At 35.7% G+C, this 26,780-nt stretch overlaps 3 non-coding genes across 3 annotated transcripts; all 3 read right to left on the bottom strand.

Annotated features, from left to right (window-relative positions):
- Nucleotides 1-10,337: 10,337 nt before the first annotated feature.
- Nucleotides 10,338-10,411, bottom strand: TRNAN-AUU (transfer RNA asparagine (anticodon AUU)). Its single transcript has one exon. It is a non-coding gene; the product is annotated as a tRNA-Asn (tRNA).
- A 6,057-nt stretch (nucleotides 10,412-16,468) lies between these two features.
- Nucleotides 16,469-16,542, bottom strand: TRNAN-AUU (transfer RNA asparagine (anticodon AUU)). Its single transcript has one exon. It is a non-coding gene; the product is annotated as a tRNA-Asn (tRNA).
- A 6,056-nt stretch (nucleotides 16,543-22,598) lies between these two features.
- TRNAI-AAU (transfer RNA isoleucine (anticodon AAU)) lies at nucleotides 22,599-22,672 on the bottom strand. The gene has a single exon. It is a non-coding gene; the product is annotated as a tRNA-Ile (tRNA).
- Between the last annotated feature and the right edge of the window lie 4,108 nt (nucleotides 22,673-26,780).

Here is a 26,780-nt window from a genome sequence, read left to right as displayed (position 1 = left end):
GGTGGGACCTAACTTTGTTCAATTTCCTTAAAGTTGAATTTTAGGATAGCTTATCTATATTTAAACTTTGTATAAATCCCATCATCTTCAGTGGTTTTTTTACTCCAAACTAATTTTGAAGCTGTTTCAAATCAGTTTTCAACTGGAGAGATGTTTGTCAAACATTTGGAAATAGGAAAAGTTGCAATAAGAATGCAGTGATCCATCACTTGTGCTATGGTTTTAAGATATTCTGGTTTTAAGAATTTTCTTCTTCAGTGAGCACTAATGAGAGTAAAGGTCTGTTCTTCTTCTCTTCTTAAAACTTAGTCCCCCATAGTAGATTCAATCACCAAATAAATGTCCTGATTGATTAATTTGCCTTAGCATTTCTTAGATTTGCCATATTGCTATATTTGAGAAAAAGTTTTCTATGTATGCCATATAGAGAAATGCTGCATCAGCCAAAGGATGACATTTTTGTTTATTCCTAACATGGATTTAAAAATTCTCTGTTTTGTATGTGTCTATGATGTTCTCTAGCAAGTTTCAAGGGCTGCTAACTGTAGCCAATGCATTCATCCCAAACTTCATGCACTTTGCCGCTGGATAAAATCCCTTCTTGGCATTTCTTGTAGGACAACAAGAAAAAGCACAAGGCCCGTATGGGGATCGAACACATGACCTTGGCGTTATTAGCACCACGCTCTAACCAACTCAGCTAACCGGCCAAACATAAAAGCATCAGCAAACTGATAAATGCCAAATGTACCTAAAACAGGAGAACATTCAGTATTTCAAAGATCAGCAATATTGAGTAGAGGAAGACTCTCAAACAATGGGTTCCATGGTGTAATGGTGAGCACTTTGGACTTTGAATCCAGTAATCTGATTTCAAATCTTGGTGGGACCTAACTTTGTTCAATTTCCTTAAAGTTGAATTTTAGGATAGCTTATCTATATTTAAACTTCGTATAAATTCCATCATCTTCAGTGGTTTCTTTACTCCAAACTAATTTTGAAACTGTTTCAATTCAGTTTTCAACTGGAGAGATGTTTGTCAAACATTTGGAAATAGGAAAAGTTGCAATAAGAATGCAGTGATCCATCACTTGTGCTATGGTTTTAAGATATTCTGGTTTTAAGAATTTTCTTCTTCAGTGAGCACTAATGAGAGTAAAGGTCTGTTCTTCTTCTCTTCTTAAAACTTAGTCCCCCATAGTAGATTCAATCACCAAATAAATGTCCTGATTGATTAATTTGCCTTAGCATTTCTTAGATTTGCCATATTGCTATATTTGAGAAAAAGTTTTCTATGTATGCCATATAGAGAAATGCTGCATCAGCCAAAGGATGACATTTTTGTTTATTCCTAACATGGATTTAAAAATTCTCTGTTTTGTATGTGTCTATGATGTTCTCTAGCAAGTTTCAAGGGCTGCTAACTGTAGCCAATGTATTCATCCCAAACTTCATGCACTTTGCCGCTGGATAAAATCCCTTCTTGGCATTTCTTGTAGGACAACAAGAAAAAGCACATGGCCCGTATGGGGATCGAACACATGACCTTGGCATTATTAGCACCACGCTCTAACCAACTGAGCTAACCGGCCAAACATAAAAGCATCAGCAAACTGATAAATGCCAAATGTACCTAAAACAGGAGAACATTCAGTATTTCAAAGATCAGCAATATTGAGTAGAGGAAGACTCTCAAACAATGGGTTCCATGGTGTAATGGTGAGCACTTTGGACTTTGAATCCAGTAATCTGATTTCAAATCTTGGTGGGACCTAACTTTGTTCAATTTCCTTAAAGTTGAATTTTAGGATAGCTTATCTATATTTAAACTTTGTATAAATTGCATCATCTTCAGTGGTTTCTTTACTCCAAACTAATTTTGAAACTGTTTCAATTCAGTTTTCAACTGGAGAGATGTTTGTCAAACATTTGGAAATAGGAAAAGTTGCAATAAGAATGCAGTGATCCATCACTTGTGCTATGGTTTTAAGATATTCTGGTTTTAAGAATTTTCTTCTTCAGTGAGCACTAATGAGAGTAAAGGTCTGTTCTTCTTCTCTTCTTAAAACTTAGTCCCCCATAGTAGATTCAATCACCAAATAAATGTCCTGATTGATTAATTTGCCTTAGCATTTCTTAGATTTGCCATATTGCTATATTTGAGAAAAAGTTTTCTATGTATGCCATATAGAGAAATGCTGCATCAGCCAAAGGATGACATTTTTGTTTATTCCTAACATGGATTTAAAAATTCTCTGTTTTGTATGTGTCTATGATGTTCTCTAGCAAGTTTCAAGGGCTGCTAACTGTAGCCAATGCATTCATCCCAAACTTCATGCACTTTGCCGCTGGATAAAATCCCTTCTTGGCATTTCTTGTAGGACAACAAGAAAAAGCACAAGGCCCGTATGGGGATCGAACACATGACCTTGGCATTATTAGCACCGCGCTCTAACCAACTGAGCTAACCGGCCAAACATAAAAGCATCAGCAAACTGATAAATGCCAAATGTACCTAAAACAGGAGAACATTCAGTATTTCAAAGATCAGCAATATTGAGTAGAGGAAGACTCTCAAACAATGGGTTCCATGGTGTAATGGTGAGCACTTTGGACTTTGAATCCAGTAATCTGATTTCAAATCTTGGTGGGACCTAACTTTGTTCAATTTCCTTAAAGTTGAATTTTAGGATAGCTTATCTATATTTAAACTTTGTATAAATTGCATCATCTTCAGTGGTTTCTTTACTCCAAACTAATTTTGAAACTGTTTCAATTCAGTTTTCAACTGGAGAGATGTTTGTCAAACATTTGGAAATAGGAAAAGTTGCAATAAGAATGCAGTGATCCATCACTTGTGCTATGGTTTTAAGATATTCTGGTTTTAAGAATTTTCTTCTTCAGTGAGCACTAATGAGAGTAAAGGTCTGTTCTTCTTCTCTTCTTAAAACTTAGTCCCCCATAGTAGATTCAATCACCAAATAAATGTCCTGATTGATTAATTTGCCTTAGCATTTCTTAGATTTGCCATATTGGTATATTTGAGAAAAAGTTTTCTATGTATGCCATATAGAGAAATGCTGCATCAGCCAAAGGATGACATTTTTGTTTATTCCTAACATGGATTTAAAAATTCTCTGTTTTGTATGTGTCTATGATGTTCTCTAGCAAGTTTCAAGGGCTGCTAACTGTAGCCAATGCATTCATCCCACACTTCATGCACTTTGCAGCTGGATAAAATCCCTTCTTGGCATTTCTTGTAGGACAACAAGAAAAAGCACATGGCCCGTATGGGGATCGAACACATGACCTTGGCATTATTAGCACCACGCTCTAACCAACTGAGCTAACCGGCCAAACATAAAAGCATCAGCAAACTGATAAATGCCAAATGTACCTAAAACAGGAGAACATTCAGTATTTCAAAGATCAGCAATATTGAGTAGAGGAAGACTCTCAAACAATGGGTTCCATGGTGTAATGGTGAGCACTTTGGACTTTGAATCCAGTAATCTGATTTCAAATCTTGGTGGGACCTAACTTTGTTCAATTTCCTTAAAGTTGAATTTTAGGATAGCTTATCTATATTTAAACTTTGTATAAATTCCATCATCTTCAGTGGTTTCTTTACTCCAAACTAATTTTGAAACTGTTTCAATTCAGTTTTCAACTGGAGAGATGTTTGTCAAACATTTGGAAATAGGAAAAGTTGCAATAAGAATGCAGTGATCCATCACTTGTGCTATGGTTTTAAGATATTCTGGTTTTAAGAATTTTCTTCTTCAGTGAGCACTAATGAGAGTAAAGGTCTGTTCTTCTTCTCTTCTTAAAACTTAGTCCCCCATAGTAGATTCAATCACCAAATAAATGTCCTGATTGATTAATTTGCCTTAGCATTTCTTAGATTTGCCATATTGGTATATTTGAGAAAAAGTTTTCTATGTATGCCATATAGAGAAATGCTGCATCAGCCAAAGGATGACATTTTTGTTTATTCCTAACATGGATTTAAAAATTCTCTGTTTTGTATGTGTCTATGATGTTCTCTAGCAAGTTTCAAGGGCTGCTAACTGTAGCCAATGCATTCATCCCACACTTCATGCACTTTGCAGCTGGATAAAATCCCTTCTTGGCATTTCTTGTAGGACAACAAGAAAAAGCACATTGCCCGTATGGGGATCGAACACATGACCTTGGCATTATTAGCACCACGCTCTAACCAACTGAGGTAACCGGCCAAACATAAAAGCATCAGCAAACTGATAAATGCCAAATGTACCTAAAACAGGAGAACATTCAGTATTTCAAAGATCAGCAATATTGAGTAGAGGAAGACTCTCAAACAATGGGTTCCATGGTGTAATGGTGAGCACTTTGGACTTTGAATCCAGTAATCTGAATTCAAAGGTTGGTGGGACCTAACTTTGTTCAATTTCCTTAAAGTTGAATTTTAGGATAGCTTATCTATATTTAAACTTTGTATAAATTCCATCATCTTCAGTGGTTTCTTTACTCCAAACTAATTTTGAAACTGTTTCAATTCAGTTTTCAACTGGAGAGATGTTTGTCAAACATTTGGAAATAGGAAAAGTTGCAATAAGAATGCAGTGATCCATCACTTGTGCTATGGTTTTAAGATATTCTGGTTTTAAGAATTTTCTTCTTCAGTGAGCACTAATGAGAGTAAAGGTCTGTTCTTCTTCTCTTCTTAAAACTTAGTCCCCCATAGTAGATTCAATCACCAAATAAATGTCCTGATTGATTAATTTGCCTTAGCATTTCTTAGATTTGCCATATTGGTATATTTGAGAAAAAGTTTTCTATGTATGCCATATAGAGAAATGCTGCATCAGCCAAAGGATGACATTTTTGTTTATTCCTAACATGGATTTAAAAATTCTCTGTTTTGTATGTGTCTATGATGTTCTCTAGCAAGTTTCAAGGGCTGCTAACTGTAGCCAATGCATTCATCCCACACTTCATGCACTTTGCAGCTGGATAAAATCCCTTCTTGGCATTTCTTGTAGGACAACAAGAAAAAGCACATGGCCCGTATGGGGATCGAACACATGACCTTGGCATTATTAGCACCACGCTCTAACCAACTGAGGTAACCGGCCAAACATAAAAGCATCAGCAAACTGATAAATGCCAAATGTACCTAAAACAGGAGAACATTCAGTATTTCAAAGATCAGCAATATTGAGTAGAGGAAGACTCTCAAACAATGGGTTCCATGGTGTAATGGTGAGCACTTTGGACTTTGAATCCAGTAATCTGAATTCAAAGGTTGGTGGGACCTAACTTTGTTCAATTTCCTTAAAGTTGAATTTTAGGATAGCTTATCTATATTTAAACTTTGTATAAATTCCATCATCTTCAGTGGTTTCTTTACTCCAAACTAATTTTGAAACTGTTTCAATTCAGTTTTCAACTGGAGAGATGTTTGTCAAACATTTGGAAATAGGAAAAGTTGCAATAAGAATGCAGTGATCCATCACTTGTGCTATGGTTTTAAGATATTCTGGTTTTAAGAATTTTCTTCTTCAGTGAGCACTAATGAGAGTAAAGGTCTGTTCTTCTTCTCTTCTTAAAACTTAGTCCCCCATAGTAGATTCAATCACCAAATAAATGTCCTGATTGATTAATTTGCCTTAGCATTTCTTAGATTTGCCATATTGCTATATTTGAGAAAAAGTTTTCTATGTATGCCATATAGAGAAATGCTGCATCAGCCAAAGGATGACATTTTTGTTTATTCCTAACATGGATTTAAAAATTCTCTGTTTTGTATGTGTCTATGATGTTCTCTAGCAAGTTTCAAGGGCTGCTAACTGTAGCCAATGCATTCATCCCACACTTCATGCACTTTGCCACTGGATAAAATCCCTTCTTGGCATTTCTTGTATGACAACAAGAAAAAGCACATGGCCCGTATGGGGATCGAACACATGACCTTGGCATTATTAGCACCACGCTCTAACCAACTGAGCTAACCGGCCAAACATAAAAGCATCAGCAAACTGATAAATGCCAAATGTACCTAAAACAGGAGAACATTCAGTATTTCAAAGATCAGCAATATTGAGTAGAGGAAGACTCTCAAACAATGGGTTCCATGGTGTAATGGTGAGCACTTTGGACTTTGAATCCAGTAATCTGATTTCAAATCTTGGTGGGACCTAACTTTGTTCAATTTCCTTAAAGTTGAATTTTAGGATAGCTTATCTATATTTAAACTTTGTATAAATTCCATCATCTTCAGTGGTTTCTTTACTCCAAACTAATTTTGAAACTGTTTCAATTCAGTTTTCAACTGGAGAGATGTTTGTCAAACATTTGGAAATAGGAAAAGTTGCAATAAGAATGCAGTGATCCATCACTTGTGCTATGGTTTTAAGATATTCTGGTTTTAAGAATTTTCTTCTTCAGTGAGCACTAATGAGAGTAAAGGTCTGTTCTTCTTCTCTTCTTAAAACTTAGTCCCCCATAGTAGATTCAATCACCAAATAAATGTCCTGATTGATTAATTTGCCTTAGCATTTCTTAGATTTGCCATATTGGTATATTTGAGAAAAAGTTTTCTATGTATGCCATATAGAGAAATGCTGCATCAGCCAAAGGATGACATTTTTGTTTATTCCTAACATGGATTTAAAAATTCTCTGTTTTGTATGTGTCTATGATGTTCTCTAGCAAGTTTCAAGGGCTGCTAACTGTAGCCAATGCATTCATCCCACACTTCATGCACTTTGCAGCTGGATAAAATCCCTTCTTGGCATTTCTTGTAGGACAACAAGAAAAAGCACATGGCCCGTATGGGGATCGAACACATGACCTTGGCATTATTAGCACCACGCTCTAACCAACTGAGGTAACCGGCCAAACATAAAAGCATCAGCAAACTGATAAATGCCAAATGTACCTAAAACAGGAGAACATTCAGTATTTCAAAGATCAGCAATATTGAGTAGAGGAAGACTCTCAAACAATGGGTTCCATGGTGTAATGGTGAGCACTTTGGACTTTGAATCCAGTAATCTGAATTCAAAGGTTGGTGGGACCTAACTTTGTTCAATTTCCTTAAAGTTGAATTTTAGGATAGCTTATCTATATTTAAACTTTGTATAAATTCCATCATCTTCAGTGGTTTCTTTACTCCAAACTAATTTTGAAACTGTTTCAATTCAGTTTTCAACTGGAGAGATGTTTGTCAAACATTTGGAAATAGGAAAAGTTGCAATAAGAATGCAGTGATCCATCACTTGTGCTATGGTTTTAAGATATTCTGGTTTTAAGAATTTTCTTCTTCAGTGAGCACTAATGAGAGTAAAGGTCTGTTCTTCTTCTCTTCTTAAAACTTAGTCCCCCATAGTAGATTCAATCACCAAATAAATGTCCTGATTGATTAATTTGCCTTAGCATTTCTTAGATTTGCCATATTGGTATATTTGAGAAAAAGTTTTCTATGTATGCCATATAGAGAAATGCTGCATCAGCCAAAGGATGACATTTTTGTTTATTCCTAACATGGATTTAAAAATTCTCTGTTTTGTATGTGTCTATGATGTTCTCTAGCAAGTTTCAAGGGCTGCTAACTGTAGCCAATGCATTCATCCCACACTTCATGCACTTTGCAGCTGGATAAAATCCCTTCTTGGCATTTCTTGTAGGACAACAAGAAAAAGCACATGGCCCGTATGGGGATCGAACACATGACCTTGGCATTATTAGCACCATGCTCTAACCAACTGAGGTAACCGGCCAAACATAAAAGCATCAGCAAACTGATAAATGCCAAATGTACCTAAAACAGGAGAACATTCAGTATTTCAAAGATCAGCAATATTGAGTAGAGGAAGACTCTCAAACAATGGGTTCCATGGTGTAATGGTGAGCACTTTGGACTTTGAATCCAGTAATCTGAATTCAAAGGTTGGTGGGACCTAACTTTGTTCAATTTCCTTAAAGTTGAATTTTAGGATAGCTTATCTATATTTAAACTTTGTATAAATTCCATCATCTTCAGTGGTTTCTTTACTCCAAACTAATTTTGAAACTGTTTCAATTCAGTTTTCAACTGGAGAGATGTTTGTCAAACATTTGGAAATAGGAAAAGTTGCAATAAGAATGCAGTGATCCATCACTTGTGCTATGGTTTTAAGATATTCTGGTTTTAAGAATTTTCTTCTTCAGTGAGCACTAATGAGAGTAAAGGTCTGTTCTTCTTCTCTTCTTAAAACTTAGTCCCCCATAGTAGATTCAATCACCAAATAAATGTCCTGATTGATTAATTTGCCTTAGCATTTCTTAGATTTGCCATATTGCTATATTTGAGAAAAAGTTTTCTATGTATGCCATATAGAGAAATGCTGCATCAGCCAAAGGATGAGATTTTTGTTTATTCCTAACATGGATTTAAAAATTCTCTGTTTTGTATGTGTCTATGATGTTCTCTAGCAAGTTTCAAGGGCTGCTAACTGTAGCCAATGCATTCATCCCACACTTCATGCACTTTGCCACTGGATAAAATCCCTTCTTGGCATTTCTTGTATGACAACAAGAAAAAGCACATGGCCCGTATGGGGATCGAACACATGACCTTGGCATTATTAGCACCACGCTCTAACCAACTGAGCTAACCGGCCAAACATAAAAGCATCAGCAAACTGATAAATGCCAAATGTACCTAAAACAGGAGAACATTCAGTATTTCAAAGATCAGCAATATTGAGTAGAGGAAGACTCTCAAACAATGGGTTCCATGGTGTAATGGTGAGCACTTTGGACTTTAAATCCAGTAATCTGATTTCAAATCTTGGTGGGACCTAACTTTGTTCAATTTCCTTAAAGTTGAATTTTAGGATAGCTTATCTATATTTAAACTTTGTATAAATTGCATCATCTTCAGTGGTTTCTTTACTCCAAACTAATTTTGAAACTGTTTCAATTCAGTTTTCAACTGGAGAGATGTTTGTCAAACATTTGGAAATAGGAAAAGTTGCAATAAGAATGCAGTGATCCATCACTTGTGCTATGGTTTTAAGATATTCTGGTTTTAAGAATTTTCTTCTTCAGTGAGCACTAATGAGAGTAAAGGTCTGTTCTTCTTCTCTTCTTAAAACTTAGTCCCCATAGTAGATTCAATCACCAAATAAATGTCCTGATTGATTAATTTGCCTTAGCATTTCTTAGATTTGCCATATTGCTATATTTGAGAAAAAGTTTTCTATGTATGCCATATAGAGAAATGCTGCATCAGCCAAAGGATGACATTTTTGTTTATTCCTAACATGGATTTAAAAATTCTCTGTTTTGTATGTGTCTATGATGTTCTCTAGCAAGTTTCAAGGGCTGCTAACTGTAGCCAATGCATTCATCCCACACTTCATGCACTTTGCCGCTGGATAAAATCCCTTCTTGGCATTTCTTGTAGGACAACATGAAAAAGCACATGGCCCACATGGGGATCGAACACATGACCTTGGCATTATTAGCACCACGCTCTAACCAACTGAGCTAACCGGCCAAACATAAAAGCATCAGCAAACTCATAAATGCCAAATGTACCTAAAACATGAGAACATTCAGTATTTCAATGATCAGCAATATTGAGTAGAGGAAGACTCTCTAATTATGGGTTCCATGGTGTAATGGTGAGCACTTTGGACTTTGAATCCAGTAATCTGATTTCAAATCTTGGTGGGACCTAACTTTGTTCAATTTCCCTAAAGTTGAATTTTAGGATAGCTTATCTATATTTAAACTTTGTATAAATCCCATCATCTTCAGTGGTTTCTTTACTCCAAACTAATTTTGAAACTGTTTCAAATCAGTTTTCAACTGGAGAGATGTTTGTCAAACATTTGGAAATAGGAAAAGTTGCAATAAGAATGCAGTGATCCATCACTTGTGCTATGGTTTTAAGATATTCTGGTTTTAAGAATTTTCTTCTTCAGTGTGCACTAATGAGAGTAAAGGTCTGTTCTTCTTCTCGTCTTAAAATTTAGTCCCCCATAGTAGATTCATTCACCAAATAAATGTCCTGAATGATTAATTTGCCTTAGCATTTCTTAGATTTGCCATATTGCTATATTTGAGAAAAAGTTTTCTATGTATGCCATATAGAGAAATGCTGCATCAGCCAAAGGATGACATTTTTGTTTATTCCTAACATGGATTTAAAAATTCTCTGTTTTGTATGTGTCTATGATGTTCTCTAGCAAGTTTCAAGGGCTGCTAACTGTAGCCAATGCATTCATCCCAAACTTCATGCACTTTGCCGCTGGATAATATCCCTTCTTGGCATTTCTTGTAGGACAACAATAAAAAGCACATGGCCCATATGGGGATCGAACACATGACCTTGGCGTTAATAGCACCACGCTCTAACCAACTGAGCTAACCGGCCAAACATAAAAGCATCAGCAAACACAAAAATGCCAAATATACCTAAAACAGGAGAACATTTCAGTATTTCAAAGATCAGCAATATTGAGTAGAGGAAGACTCTCTAATAATGGGTTCCATGGTGTAATGGTGAGCCCTTTGAACTTTGAATCCAGTAATCTGATTTCAAATCTTGGTGGGACCTAACTTTGTTCAATTTCCTTAAAGTTGAATTTTAGGATAGCTTATCTATATTTAAACTTTGTATAAATCCCATCATCTTCAGTGGTTTTTTTACTCCAAACTAATTTTGAAGCTGTTTCAAATCAGTTTTCAACTGGAGAGATGTTTGTCAAACATTTGGAAATAGGAAAAGTTGCAATAAGAATGCAGTGATCCATCACTTGTGCTATGGTTTTAAGATATTCTGGTTTTAAGAATTTTCTTCTTCAGTGTGCACTAATGAGAGTAAAGGTCTGTTCTTCTCTTCTTAAAACTTAGTCCCCCATAGTAGATTCAATCACCAAATAAATGTCCTGATTGATTAATTTGCCTTAGCATGTCTTAGATTTGCCATATTGCTATATTTGAGAAAAAGTTTTCTATGTATGCCATATAGAGAAATGCTGCATCAGCCAAAGGATGACATTTTTGTTTATTCCTAACATGGATTTAAAAATTCTCTGTTTTGTATGTGTCTATGATGTTCTCCAGCAAGTTTCAAGGGCTGCTAACTGTAGCCAATGCATTCATCCCAGACTTCATGCACTTTGCCGCTGGATAAAATCCCTTCTTGGCATTTCTTGTAGGACAACAACAAAAAGCACATGGCCCGTATGGGGATCGAACCCATTAGCAATACACTCTAACCAACTGAGCTAACCGGCCAAACATAAAAGCATCATCAAACTCAAAAATGCCAAATGTACCTAAAACAGGAGAACATTCAGTATTTCAAAGATCAGCAATATTGAGTAGAGGAAGACTCTCTAATAATGGGTTCCATGGTGTAATGGTGAGCCCTTTGAACTTTGAATCCAGTAATCTGATTTCAAATCTTGGTGGGACCTAACTTTGTTCAATTTCCTTAAAGTTGAATTTTAGGATAGCTTATCTATATTTAAACTTTGTATAAATCCCATCATCTTCAGTGGTTTTTTTACTCCAAACTAATTTTGAAGCTGTTTCAAATCAGTTTTCAACTGGAGAGATGTTTGTCAAACATTTGGAAATAGGAAAAGTTGCAATAAGAATGCAGTGATCCATCACTTGTGCTATGGTTTTAAGATATTCTGGTTTTAAGAATTTTCTTCTTCAGTGTGCACTAATGAGAGTAAAGGTCTGTTCTTCTTCTCGTCTTAAAACTTAGTCCCCCATAGTAGATTCAATCACCAAATAAATGTCCTGATTGAGTAATTTGCCTTAGCATTTCTTAGATTTGCCATATTGCTATATTTGAGAAAAAGTTTTCTATGTATGCCATATAGAGAAATGCTGCATCAGCCAAAGGATGACATTTTTGTTTTTTCCTAACATGGATTTAAAAATTCTCTGTTTTGTATGTGTCTATGATGTTCTCTAGCAAGTTTCAAGGGCTGCTAACTGTAGCCAATGCATTCATCCCAGACTTCATGCACTTTGCCGCTGGATAAAATCCCTTCTTGGCATTTCTTGTAGGACAACAAGAAAAAGCACATGGCCCATATGGGGATCAAACACATGACCTTGGCGTTATTAGCACCACGCTCTAACCAACTGAGCTAACCGGCCAAACATAAAAGCATCAGCAAACACAAAAATGCCAAATGTACCTAAAACAGGAGAACATTCAGTATTTCAAAGATCAGCAATATTGAGTAGAGGAAGACTCTCTAATAATGGGTTCCATGGTGTAATGGTGAGCACTTTGGACTTTGAATTCAGTAATCTGATTTCAAATCTTAGTGGGACCTAACTTTGTTCAATTTCCTTAAAGTTGAATTTTAGGATAGCTTATCTATATTTAAACTTTGTATATATCCCATCATCTTCAGTGGTTTTTTTACTCCAAACTAATTTTGAAGCTGTTTCAAATCAGTTTTCAACTGGAGAGATGTTTGTCAAACATTTGGAAATAGGAAAAGTTGCAATAAGAATGCAGTGATCCATCACTTGTGCTATGGTTTTAAGATATTCTGGTTTTAAGAATTTTCTTCTTCAGTGTGCACTAATGAGAGTAAAGGTCTGTTCTTCTTCTCGTCTTAAAACTTAGTCCCCCATAGTAGATTCAATCACCAAATAAATGTCCTGATTGATTAATTTGCCTTAGCATTTCTTAGATTTGCCATATTGCTATATTTGAGAAAAAGTTTTCTATGTATGCCATATAGAGAAATGCTGCATCAGCCAAAGGATGACATTTTTGTTTATTCCTAACATGGATTTAAAAATTCTCTGTTTTGTATGTGTCTATGATGTTCTCTAGCAAGTTTCAAGGGCTGCTAACTGTAGCCAATGCATTCATCCCAGACTTCATGCACTTTGCCGCTGGATAAAATCCCTTCTTGGCATTTCTTGTAGGACAACAACAAAAAGCACATGGCCCGTATGGGGATCGAACCCATTAGCACTACACTCTAACCAACTGAGCTAACCGGCCAAACATAAAAGCATCATCAAACTGAAAAATGCCAAATGTACCTAAAACAGGAGAACATTCAGTATTTCAAAGATCAGCAATATTGAGTAGAGGAAGACTCTCTAATAATGGGTTCCATGGTGTAATGGTGAGCCCTTTGAACTTTGAATCCAGTAATCTGATTTCAAATCTTGGTGGGACCTAACTTTGTTCAATTTCCTTAAAGTTGAATTTTAGGATAGCTTATCTATATTTAAACTTTGTATAAATCCCATCATCTTCAGTGGTTTTTTTACTCCAAACTAATTTTGAAGCTGTTTCAAATCAGTTTTCAACTGGAGAGATGTTTGTCAAACATTTGGAAATAGGAAAAGTTGCAATAAGAATGCAGTGATCCATCACTTGTGCTATGGTTTTAAGATATTCTGGTTTTAAGAATTTTCTTCTTCAGTGTGCACTAATGAGAGTAAAGGTCTGTTCTTCTTCTCGTCTTAAAACTTAGTCCCCCATAGTAGATTCAATCACCAAATAAATGTCCTGATTGATTAATTTGCCTTAGCATTTCTTAGATTTGCCATATTGCTATATTTGAGAAAAAGTTTTCTATGTATGCCATATAGAGAAATGCTGCATCAGCCAAAGGATGACATTTTTGTTTATTCCTAACATGGATTTAAAAATTCTCTGTTTTGTATGTGTCTATGATGTTCTCTAGCAAGTTTCAAGGGCTGCTAACTGTAGCCAATGCATTCATCCCAGACTTCATGCACTTTGCCGCTGGATAAAATCCCTTCTTGGCATTTCTTGTAGGACAACTACAAAAAGCACATGGCCCGTATGGGGATCGAACCCAAGACCTTTGCGTTATTAGCACTACACTCTAACCAACTGAGCTAACCAGCCAAACATAAAAGCATCAGCAAACACAAAAATGCCAAATGTACCGAAAACAGGAGAACATTCAGTATTTCAAAGATCAGCAATATTGAGTAGAGGAAGACTCTCTAATAATGGGTTCCATGGTGTAATGGTGAGCCCTTTGAACTTTGAATCCAGTAATCTGATTTCAAATCTTAGTGGGACCTAACTTTGTTCAATTTCCTTAAAGTTGAATTTTAGGATAGCTTATCTATATTTAAACTTTGTATATATCCCATCATCTTCAGTGGTTTTTTTACTCCAAACTAATTTTGAAGCTGTTTCAAATCAGTTTTCAACTGGAGAGATGTTTGTCAAACATTTGGAAATAGGAAAAGTTGCAATAAGAATGCAGTGATCCATCACTTGTGCTATGGTTTTAAGATATTCTGGTTTTAAGAATTTTCTTCTTCAGTGTGCACTAATGAGAGTAAAGGTCTGTTCTTCTTCTCGTCTTAAAACTTAGTCCCCCATAGTAGATTCAATCACCAAATAAATGTCCTGATTGATTAATTTGCCTTAGCATTTCTTAGATTTGCCATATTGCTATATTTGAGAAAAAGTTTTCTATGTATGCCATATAGAGAAATGCTGCATCAGCCAAAGGATGACATTTTTGTTTATTCCTAACATGGATTTAAAAATTCTCTGTTTTGTATGTGTCTATGATGTTCTCTAGCAAGTTTCAAGGGCTGCTAACTGTAGCCAATGCATTCATCCCAGACTTCATGCACTTTGCCGCTGGATAAAATCCCTTCTTGGCATTTCTTGTAGGACAACTACAAAAAGCACATGGCCCGTATGGGGATCGAACCCAAGACCTTTGCGTTATTAGCACTACACTCTAACCAACTGAGCTAACCAGCCAAACATAAAAGCATCAGCAAACACAAAAATGCCAAATGTATCGAAAACAGGAGAACATTCAGTATTTCAAAGATCAGCAATATTGAGTAGAGGAAGACTCTCTAATAATGGGTTCCATGGTGTAATGGTGAGCCCTTTGAACTTTGAATCCAGTAATCTGATTTCAAATCTTGGTGGGACCTAACTTTGTTCAATTTCCTTAAAGTTGAATTTTAGGATAGCTTATCTATATTTAAACTTTGTATAAATCCCATCATCTTCAGTGGTTTTTTTACTCCAAACTAATTTTGAAGCTGTTTCAAATCAGTTTTCAACTGGAGAGATGTTTGTCAAACATTTGGAAATAGGAAAAGTTGCAATAAGAATGCAGTGATCCATCACTTGTGCTATGGTTTTAAGATATTCTGGTTTTAAGAATTTTCTTCTTCAGTGTGCACTAATGAGAGTAAAGGTCTGTTCTTCTTCTCTTCTTAAAACTTAGTCCCCCATAGTAGATTCAATCACCAAATAAATTTCCTGATTGATTAATTTGCCTTAGCATGTCTTAGATTTGCCATATTGCTATATTTGAGAAAAAGTTTTCTATGTATGCCATATAGAGAAATGCTGCATCAGCCAAAGGATGACATTTTTGTTTATTCCTAACATGGATTTAAAAATTCTCTGTTTTGTATGTGTCTATGATGTTCTCCAGCAAGTTTCAAGGGCTGCTAACTGTAGCCAATGCATTCATCCCAGACTTCATGCACTTTGCCGCTGGATAAAATCCCTTCTTGGCATTTCTTGTAGGACAACAACAAAAAGCACATGGCCCGTATGGGGATCGAACCCATTAGCACTACACTCTAACCAACTGAGCTAACCGGCCAAACATAAAAGCATCATCAAACTCAAAAATGCCAAATGTACCTAAAACAGGAGAACATTCAGTATTTCAAAGATCAGCAATATTGAGTAGAGGAAGACTCTCTAATAATGGGTTCCATGGTGTAATGGTGAGCCCTTTGAACTTTGAATCCAGTAATCTGATTTCAAATCTTGGTGGGACCTAACTTTGTTCAATTTCCTTAAAGTTGAATTTTAGGATAGCTTATCTATATTTAAACTTTGTATAAATCCCATCATCTTCAGTGGTTTTTTTACTCCAAACTAATTTTGAAGCTGTTTCAAATCAGTTTTCAACTGGAGAGATGTTTGTCAAACATTTGGAAATAGGAAAAGTTGCAATAAGAATGCAGTGATCCATCACTTGTGCTATGGTTTTAAGATATTCTGGTTTTAAGAATTTTCATTCTTCAGTGTGCACTAATGAGAGTAAAGGTCTGTTCTTCTTCTCTTCTTAAAACTTAGTCCCCCATAGTAGATTCAATCACCAAATAAATTTCCTGATTGATTAATTTGCCTTAGCATTTCTTAGATTTGCCATATTGCTATATTTGAGAAAAAGTTTTCTATGTATGCCATATAGAGAAATGCTGCATCAGCCAAAGGATGACATTTTTGTTTATTCCTAACATGGATTTAAAAATTCTCTGTTTTGTATGTGTCTATGATGTTCTCTAGCAAGTTTCAAGGGCTGCTAACTGTAGCCAATGCATTCATCCCAAACTTCATGCACTTTGCCGCTGGATAATATCCCTTCTTGGCATTTCTTGTAGGACAACAATAAAAAGCACATGGCCCATATGGGGATCGAACACATGACCTTGGCGTTAATAGCACCACGCTCTAACCAACTGAGCTAACCGGCCAAACATAAAAGCATCAGCAAACACAAAAATGCCAAATATACCTAAAACAGGAGAACATTTCAGTATTTCAAAGATCAGCAATATTGAGTAGAGGAAGACTCTCTAATAATGGGTTCCATGGTGTAATGGTGAGCCCTTTGAACTTTGAATCCAGTAATCTGATTTCAAATCTTGGTGGGACCTAACTTTGTTCAATTTCCTTAAAGTTGAATTTTAGGATAGCTTATCTATATTTAAACTTTGTATAAATCCCATCATCTTCAGTGGTTTTTTTACTCCAAACTAATTTTGAAGCTGTTTCAAATCAGTTTTCAACTGGAGAGATGTTTGTCAAACATTTGGAAATAGGAAAAGTTGCAATAAGAATGCAGTGATCCATCACTTGTGCTATGGTTTTAAGATATTCTGGTTTTAAGAATTTTCTTCTTCAGTGTGCACTAATGAGAGTAAAGGTCTGTTCTTCTCTTCTTAAAACTTAGTTCCCCATAGTAGATTCAATCACCAAATAAATGTCCTGATTGATTAATTTGCCTTAGCATGTCTTAGATTTGCCATATTGCTATATTTGAGAAAAAGTTTTCTATGTATGCCATATAGAGAAATGCTGCATCAGCCAAAGGATGACATTTTTGTTTATTCCTAACATGGATTTAAAAATTCTCTGTTTTGTATGTGTCTATGATGTTCTCCAGCAAGTTTCAAGGGCTGCTAACTGTAGCCAATGCATTCATCCCAGACTTCATGCACTTTGCCGCTGGATAAAATCCCTTCTTGGCATTTCTTGTAGGACAACAACAAAAAGCACATGGCCCGTATGGGGATCGAACCCATTAGCAATACACTCTAACCAACTGAGCTAACCGGCCAAACATAAAAGCATCATCAAACTCAAAAATGCCAAATGTACCTAAAACAGGAGAACATTCAGTATTTCAAAGATCAGCAATATTGAGTAGAGGAAGACTCTCTAATAATGGGTTCCATGGTGTAATGGTGAGCCCTTTGAACTTTGAATCCAGTAATCTGATTTCAAATCTTGGTGGGACCTAACTTTGTTCAATTTCCTTAAAGTTGAATTTTAGGATAGCTTATCTATATTTAAACTTTGTATAAATCCCATCATCTTCAGTGGTTTTTTTACTCCAAACTAATTTTGAAGCTGTTTCAAATCAGTTTTCAACTGGAGAGATGTTTGTCAAACATTTGGAAATAGGAAAAGTTGCAATAAGAATGCAGTGATCCATCACTTGTGCTATGGTTTTAAGATATTCTGGTTTTAAGAATTTTCTTCTTCAGTGTGCACTAATGAGAGTAAAGGTCTGTTCTTCTTCTCGTCTTAAAACTTAGTCCCCCATAGTAGATTCAATCACCAAATAAATGTCCTGATTGATTAATTTGCCTTAGCATTTCTTAGATTTGCCATATTGCTATATTTGAGAAAAAGTTTTCTATGTATGCCATATAGAGAAATGCTGCATCAGCCAAAGGATGACATTTTTGTTTTTTCCTAACATGGATTTAAAAATTCTCTGTTTTGTATGTGTCTATGATGTTCTCTAGCAAGTTTCAAGGGCTGCTAACTGTAGCCAATGCATTCATCCCAGACTTCATGCACTTTGCCGCTGGATAAAATCCCTTCTTGGCATTTCTTGTAGGACAACAAGAAAAAGCACATGGCCCATATGGGGATCGAACACATGACCTTGGCATTATTAGCACCACGCTCTAACCAACTGAGCTAACCGGCCAAACATAAAAGCATCAGCAAACACAAAAATGCCAAATGTACCTAAAACAGGAGAACATTCAGTATTTCAAAGATCAGCAATATTGAGTAGAGGAAGACTCTCTAATAATGGGTTCCATGGTGTAATGGTGAGCACTTTGGACTTTGAATTCAGTAATCTGATTTCAAATCTTAGTGGGACCTAACTTTGTTCAATTTCCTTAAAGTTGAATTTTAGGATAGCTTATCTATATTTAAACTTTGTATATATCCCATCATCTTCAGTGGTTTTTTTACTCCAAACTAATTTTGAAGCTGTTTCAAATCAGTTTTCAACTGGAGAGATGTTTGTCAAACATTTGGAAATAGGAAAAGTTGCAATAAGAATGCAGTGATCCATCACTTGTGCTATGGTTTTAAGATATTCTGGTTTTAAGAATTTTCTTCTTCAGTGTGCACTAATGAGAGTAAAGGTCTGTTCTTCTTCTCGTCTTAAAACTTAGTCCCCCATAGTAGATTCAATCACCAAATAAATGTCCTGATTGATTAATTTGCCTTAGCATTTCTTAGATTTGCCATATTGCTATATTTGAGAAAAAGTTTTCTATGTATGCCATATAGAGAAATGCTGCATCAGCCAAAGGATGACATTTTTGTTTATTCCTAACATGGATTTAAAAATTCTCTGTTTTGTATGTGTCTATGATGTTCTCTAGCAAGTTTCAAGGGCTGCTAACTGTAGCCAATGCATTCATCCCAGACTTCATGCACTTTGCCGCTGGATAAAATCCCTTCTTGGCATTTCTTGTAGGACAACAACAAAAAGCACATGGCCCGTATGGGGATCGAACCCATTAGCACTACACTCTAACCAACTGAGCTAACCGGCCAAACATAAAAGCATCATCAAACTGAAAAATGCCAAATGTACCTAAAACAGGAGAACATTCAGTATTTCAAAGATCAGCAATATTGAGTAGAGGAAGACTCTCTAATAATGGGTTCCATGGTGTAATGGTGAGCCCTTTGAACTTTGAATCCAGTAATCTGATTTCAAATCTTGGTGGGACCTAACTTTGTTCAATTTCCTTAAAGTTGAATTTTAGGATAGCTTATCTATATTTAAACTTTGTATAAATCCCATCATCTTCAGTGGTTTTTTTACTCCAAACTAATTTTGAAGCTGTTTCAAATCAGTTTTCAACTGGAGAGATGTTTGTCAAACATTTGGAAATAGGAAAAGTTGCAATAAGAATGCAGTGATCCATCACTTGTGCTATGGTTTTAAGATATTCTGGTTTTAAGAATTTTCTTCTTCAGTGTGCACTAATGAGAGTAAAGGTCTGTTCTTCTTCTCGTCTTAAAACTTAGTCCCCCATAGTAGATTCAATCACCAAATAAATGTCCTGATTGATTAATTTGCCTTAGCATTTCTTAGATTTGCCATATTGCTATATTTGAGAAAAAGTTTTCTATGTATGCCATATAGAGAAATGCTGCATCAGCCAAAGGATGACATTTTTGTTTATTCCTAACATGGATTTAAAAATTCTCTGTTTTGTATGTGTCTATGATGTTCTCTAGCAAGTTTCAAGGGCTGCTAACTGTAGCCAATGCATTCATCCCAGACTTCATGCACTTTGCCGCTGGATAAAATCCCTTCTTGGCATTTCTTGTAGGACAACTACAAAAAGCACATGGCCCGTATGGGGATCGAACCCAAGACCTTTGCGTTATTAGCACTACACTCTAACCAACTGAGATAACCAGCCAAACATAAAAGCATCAGCAAACACAAAAATGCCAAATGTACCGAAAACAGGAGAACATTCAGTATTTCAAAGATCAGCAATATTGAGTAGAGGAAGACTCTCTAATAATGGGTTCCATGGTGTAATGGTGAGCCCTTTGAACTTTGAATCCAGTAATCTGATTTCAAATCTTGGTGGGACCTAACTTTGTTCAATTTCCTTAAAGTTGAATTTTAGGATAGCTTATCTATATTTAAACTTTGTATAAATCCCATCATCTTCAGTGGTTTTTTTACTCCAAACTAATTTTGAAGCTGTTTCAAATCAGTTTTCAACTGGAGAGATGTTTGTCAAACATTTGGAAATAGGAAAAGTTGCAATAAGAATGCAGTGATCCATCACTTGTGCTATGGTTTTAAGATATTCTGGTTTTAAGAATTTTCTTCTTCAGTGTGCACTAATGAGAGTAAAGGTCTGTTCTTCTTCTCTTCTTAAAACTTAGTCCCCCATAGTAGATTCAATCACCAAATAAATGTCTTGATTGATTAATTTGCCTTAGCATGTCTTAGATTTGCCATATTGCTATATTTGAGAAAAAGTTTTCTATGTATGCCATATAGAGAAATGCTGCATCAGCCAAAGGATGACATTTTTGTTTATTCCTAACATGGATTTAAAAATTCTCTGTTTTGTATGTGTCTATGATGTTCTCCAGCAAGTTTCAAGGGCTGCTAACTGTAGCCAATGCATTCATCCCAGACTTCATGCACTTTGCCGCTGGATAAAATCCCTTCTTGGCATTTCTTGTAGGACAACAACAAAAAGCACATGGCCCGTATGGGGATCGAACCCATTAGCACTACACTCTAACCAACTGAGCTAACCGGCCAAACATAAAAGCATCATCAAACTCAAAAATGCCAAATGTACCTAAAACAGGAGAACATTCAGTATTTCAAAGATCAGCAATATTGAGTAGAGGAAGACTCTCTAATAATGGGTTCCATGGTGTAATGGTGAGCCCTTTGAACTTTGAATCCAGTAATCTGATTTCAAATCTTGGTGGGACCTAACTTTGTTCAATTTCCTTAAAGTTGAATTTTAGGATAGCTTATCTATATTTAAACTTTGTATAAATCCCATCATCTTCAGTGGTTTTTTTACTCCAAACTAATTTTGAAGCTGTTTCAAATCAGTTTTCAACTGGAGAGATGTTTGTCAAACATTTGGAAATAGGAAAAGTTGCAATAAGAATGCAGTGATCCATCACTTGTGCTATGGTTTTAAGATATTCTGGTTTTAAGAATTTTCTTCTTCAGTGTGCACTAATGAGAGTAAAGGTCTGTTCTTCTTCTCTTCTTAAAACTTAGTCCCCCATAGTAGATTCAATCACCAAATAAATTTCCTGATTGATTAATTTGCCTTAGCATTTCTTAGATTTGCCATATTGCTATATTTGAGAAAAAGTTTTCTATGTATGCCATATAGAGAAATGCTGCATCAGCCAAAGGATGACATTTTTGTTTATTCCTAACATGGATTTAAAAATTCTCTGTTTTGTATGTGTCTATGATGTTCTCTAGCAAGTTTCAAGGGCTGCTAACTGTAGCCAATGCATTCATCCCACACTTCATGCACTTTGCCGCTGGATAATATCCCTTCTTGGCATTTCTTGTAGGACAACAAGAAAAAGCACATGGCCCATATGGGGATCGAACACGTGACCTTGGCGTTATTAGCACCACGCTCTAACCAACTGAGCTTACCGGCCGAACATAAACACATCAGCAAACACAAAAATGCCAAATGTACCTAAAACAGGAGAACATTCAGTATTTCAAAGATCAGCAATATTGAGTAGAGGAAGACTCTCTAATAATGGGTTCCATGGTGTAATGGTGAGCACTTTGGACTTTGAATCCAGTAATCTGATTTCAAATCTTGGTGGGACCTAACTTTGTTCAATTTCCTTAAAGTTGAATTTTAGGATAGCTTATCTATATTTAAACTTTGTATAAATCCCATCATCTTCAGTGGTTTTTTTACTCCAAACTAATTTTGAAGCTGTTTCAAATCAGTTTTCAACTGGAGAGATGTTTGTCAAACATTTGGAAATAGGAAAAGTTGCAATAAGAATGCAGTGATCCATCACTTGTGCTATGGTTTTAAGATATTCTGGTTTTAAGAATTTTCTTCTTCAGTGTGCACTAATGAGAGTAAAGGTCTGTTCTTCTTCTCGTCTTAAAATTTAGTCCCCCATAGTAGATTCATTCACCAAATAAATGTCCTGATTAATTAATTTGTCTTAGCATTTCTTAGATTTGCCATATTGCTATATTTGAGAAAAAGTTTTCTATGTATGCCATATAGAGAAATGCTGTATCAGCCAAAGGATGACATTTTTGTTTTTTCCTAACATGGATTTAAAAATTCTCTGTTTTGTATGTGTCTATGATATTCTCTTGCAAGTTTCAAGGGCTGCTAACTGTAGCCAATGCATTCATCCCACACTTCATGCACTTTGCCGCTGGATAAAATCCCTTCTTGGCATTTCTTGTAGGACAACAAGAAAAAGCACATGGCCCATATGGGGATCGAACACATGACCTTGGCGTTATTAGCACCACGCTCTAACCAACTGAGCTAACCGGCCAAACATAAAAGCATCAGCAAACTCATAAATGCCAAATGTACCTAAAACAGGAGAACATTCAGTATTTCAAAGATCAGCAATATTGAGTAGAGGAAGACTCTCAAACAATGGGTTCCATGGTGTAATGGTGAGCACTTTGGACTTTGAATCCAGTAATCTGATTTCAAATCTTGGTGGGACCTAACTTTGTTCAATTTCCTTAAAGTTGAATTTTAGGATAGCTTATCTATATTTAAACTTTGTATAAATCCCATCATCTTCAGTGGTTTTTTTACTCCAAACTAATTTTGAAGCTGTTTCAAATCAGTTTTCAACTGGAGAGATGTTTGTCAAACATTTGGAAATAGGAAAAGTTGCAATAAGAATGCAGTGATCCATCACTTGTGCTATGGTTTTAAGATATTCTGGTTTTAAGAATTTTCTTCTTCAGTGTGCACTAATGAGAGTAAAGGTCTGTTCTTCTTCTCGTCTTAAAATTTAGTCCCCCATAGTAGATTCATTCACCAAATAAATGTCCTGATTGATTAATTTGCCTTAGCATTTCTTAGATTTGCCATATTGCTATATTTGAGAAAAAGTTTTCTATGTATGCCATATAGAGAAATGCTGCATCAGCCAAAGGATGACATTTTTGTTTTTTCCTAACATGGATTTAAAAATTCTCTGTTTTGTATTTGTCTATGATGTTCTCTAGCAAGTTTCAAGGGCTGCTAACTGTAGCCAATGCATTCATCCCACACTTCATGCACTTTGCCGCTGGATAAAATCCCTTCTTGGCATTTCTTGTAGGACAACAAGAAAAAGCACTTGGCCCATATGGGGATCGAACACATGACCTTGGCATTATTAGCACCACGCTCTAACCAACTGAGCTAACCGGCCAAACATAAAAGCATCATCAAACTCAAAAATGCCAAATGTACCTAAAACAGGAGAACATTCAGTATTTCAAAGATCAGCAATATTGAGTAGAGGAAGACTCTCTAATAATGGGTTCCATGGTGTAATGGTGAGCACTTTGGACTTTGAATCCAGTAATCTGATTTCAAATCTTGGTGGGACCTAACTTTGTTCAATTTCCTTAAAGTTGAATTTTAGGATAGCTTATCTATATTTAAACTTTGTATAAATCCCATCATCTTCAGTGGTTTTTTTACTCCAAACTAATTTTGAAGCTGTTTCAAATCAGTTTTCAACTGGAGAGATGTTTGTCAAACATTTGGAAATAGGAAAAGTTGCAATAAGAATGCAGTGATCCATCACTTGTGCTATGGTTTTAAGATATTCTGGTTTTAAGAATTTTCTTCTTCAGTGTGCACTAATGAGAGTAAAGGTCTGTTCTTCTTCTCGTCTTAAAATTTAGTCCCCCATAGTAGATTCATTCACCAAATAAATGTCCTGATTAATTAATTTGTCTTAGCATTTCTTAGATTTGCCATATTGCTATATTTGAGAAAAAGTTTTCTATGTATGCCATATAGAGAAATGCTGTATCAGCCAAAGGATGACATTTTTGTTTTTTCCTAACATGGATTTAAAAATTCTCAGTTTTGTATGTGTCTATGATATTCTCTTGCAAGTTTCAAGGGCTGCTAACTGTAGCCAATGCATTCATCCCACACTTCATGCACTTTGCCGCTGGATAAAATCCCTTCTTGGCATTTCTTGTAGGACAACAAGAAAAAGCACATGGCCCATATGGGGATCGAACACATGACCTTGGCGTTATTAGCACCACGCTCTAACCAACTGAGATAACCGGCCAAACATAAAAGCATCAGCAAACTCATAAATGCCAAATGTACCTAAAACAGGAGAACATTCAGTATTTCAAAGATCAGCAATATTGAGTAGAGGAAGACTCTCAAACAATGGGTTCCATGGTGTAATGGTGAGCACTTTGGACTTTGAATCCAGTAATCTGATTTCAAATCTTGGTGGGACCTAACTTTGTTCAATTTCCTTAAAGTTGAATTTTAGGATAGCTTATCTATATTTAAACTTTGTATAAATCCCATCATCTTCAGTGGTTTTTTTACTCCAAACTAATTTTGAAGCTGTTTCAAATCAGTTTTCAACTGGATTGATGTTTGTCAAACATTTGGAAATAGGAAAAGTTGCAATAAGAATGCAGTGATCCATCACTTGTGCTATGGTTTTAAGATATTCTGGTTTTAAGAATTTTCTTCTTCAGTGTGCACTAATGAGAGTAAAGGTCTGTTCTTCTTCTCGTCTTAAAATTTAGTCCCCCATAGTAGATTCATTCACCAAATAAATGTCCTGATTGATTAATTTGCCTTAGCATTTCTTAGATTTGCCATATTGCTATATTTGAGAAAAAGTTTTCTATGTATGCCATATAGAGAAATGCTGCATCAGCCAAAGGATGACATTTTTGTTTTTTCCTAACATGGATTTAAAAATTCTCTGTTTTGTATTTGTCTATGATGTTCTCTAGCAAGTTTCAAGGGCTGCTAACTGTAGCCAATGCATTCATCCCACACTTCATGCACTTTGCCGCTGGATAAAATCCCTTCTTGGCATTTCTTGTAGGACAACAAGAAAAAGCACTTGGCCCATATGGGGATCGAACACATGACCTTGGCATTATTAGCACCACGCTCTAACCAACTGAGCTAACCGGCCAAACATAAAAGCATCAGCAAACACAAAAATGCCAAATGTACCTAAAACAGGAGAACATTCAGTATTTCAAAGATCAGCAATATTGAGTAGAGGAAGACTCTCTAATAATGGGTTCCATGGTGTAATGGTGAGCCCTTTGAACTTTGAATCCAGTAATCTGATTTCAAATCTTGGTGGGACCTAACTTTGTTCAATTTCCTTAAAGTTGAATTTTAGGATAGCTTATCTATATTTAAACTTTGTATAAATCCCATCATCTTCAGTGGTTTTTTTACTCCAAACTAATTTTGAAGCTGTTTCAAATCAGTTTTCAACTGGAGAGATGTTTGTCAAACATTTGGAAATAGGAAAAGTTGCAATAAGAATGCAGTGATCCATCACTTGTGCTATGGTTTTAAGATATTCTGGTTTTAAGACTTTTCTTCTTCAGTGTGCACTAATGAGAGTAAAGGTCTGTTCTTCTTCTCGTCTTAAAACTTAGTCCCCCATAGTAGATTCAATCACCAAATAAATGTCCTGATTGATTAATTTGCCTTAGCATTTCTTAGATTTGCCATATTGCTATATTTGAGAAAAAGTTTTCTATGTATGCCATATAGAGAAATGCTGCATCAGCCAAAGGATGACATTTTTGTTTATTCCTAACATGGATTTAAAAATTCTCTGTTTTGTATGTGTCTATGATGTTCTCTAGCAAGTTTCAAGGGCTGCTAACTGTAGCCAATGCATTCATCCCAGACTTCATGCACTTTGCCGCTGGATAAAATCCCTTCTTGGCATTTCTTGTAGGACAACAACAAAAAGCACATGGCCCGTATGGGGATCGAACCCATTAGCACTACACTCTAACCAACTGAGCTAACCGGCCAAACATAAAAGCATCATCAAACTCAAAAATGCCAAATGTACCTAAAACAGGAGAACATTCAGTATTTCAAAGATCAGCAATATTGAGTAGAGGAAGACTCTCTAATAATGGGTTCCATGGTGTAATGGTGAGCCCTTTGAACTTTGAATCCAGTAATCTGATTTCAAATCTTGGTGGGACCAAACTTTGTTCAATTTCCTTAAAGTTGAATTTTAGGATAGCTTATCTATATTTAAACTTTGTATAAATCCCATCATCTTCAGTGGTTTTTTTACTCCAAACTAATTTTGAAGCTGTTTCAAATCAGTTTTCAACTGGAGAGATGTTTGTCAAACATTTGGAAATAGGAAAAGTTGCAATAAGAATGCAGTGATCCATCACTTGTGCTATGGTTTTAAGATATTCTGGTTTTAAGAATTTTCTTCTTCAGTGTGCACTAATGAGAGTAAAGGTCTGTTCTTCTTCTCTTCTTAAAACTTAGTCCCCCATAGTAGATTCAATCACCAAATAAATTTCCTGATTGATTAATTTGCCTTAGCATTTCTTAGATTTGCCATATTGCTATATTTGAGAAAAAGTTTTCTATGTATGCCA

The sequence above is a fragment of the Taudactylus pleione genome, unplaced genomic scaffold (genome assembly GCF_031769625.1).
Source record: "Taudactylus pleione unplaced genomic scaffold, aTauple2 ptg000085l, whole genome shotgun sequence".
Taxonomy (NCBI): domain Eukaryota; kingdom Metazoa; phylum Chordata; class Amphibia; order Anura; family Myobatrachidae; genus Taudactylus; species Taudactylus pleione.
Note: the sequence above shows the minus strand (reverse complement) of the source record. Positions and strands in the feature narration are given on the sequence as shown.